Source organism: Helianthus annuus, chromosome 4 (assembly GCF_002127325.2).
Source record: "Helianthus annuus cultivar XRQ/B chromosome 4, HanXRQr2.0-SUNRISE, whole genome shotgun sequence".
Taxonomy (NCBI): Eukaryota; Viridiplantae; Streptophyta; class Magnoliopsida; order Asterales; family Asteraceae; genus Helianthus; species Helianthus annuus.
The window spans coordinates 88424763-88425169 of NC_035436.2; the positions used below are offsets into that span (position 1 = coordinate 88424763).

A 407-nucleotide genomic window follows, 5' to 3' on the forward strand; every position below is an offset into this window, starting at 1 on the left:
TGGGATGAACTAGCCCAAAAATTTCTATATAAGTATTTCCCTCCTTCTAAAACTGCTAAGTTACTGGCTGAAATTAATACATATTCACAAGAGGATGGGGAATCCTTATATGAAACTTGGGAAAGGTTCAAGGAGCTATTACGCAAGTGTCCCCATCACGGCCTCGCAATATGGCAACAAGTATCCACTTTCTATAATGGATTGTTGCCACACACTAGGCAGACACTTGATTCTAGCTCCGGGGGACTTTTAGGTAATCGACGCCCACACGAAATATATAATCAAATTGAGGAAATTGCTCAAACCAATTTTCAATGGCACACCCCCCGGGGAAATAAGTCTATCGCCCCGGGCGCCCATAAGGTCGATGAAAGCACTTCTTTACAAGCCCAAATCGAGGCTCTTTC

At 43.5% G+C, this 407-nt stretch overlaps 1 non-coding gene across 1 annotated transcript; it reads right to left on the reverse strand.

The window, feature by feature from the left end:
- Window positions 1-57: 57 nt before the first annotated feature.
- LOC118491924 lies at window positions 58-164 on the reverse strand. Its single transcript, XR_004892369.1, has one exon. It is a non-coding gene; the product is annotated as a small nucleolar RNA R71 (small nucleolar RNA).
- Window positions 165-407: the final 243 nt, after the last annotated feature.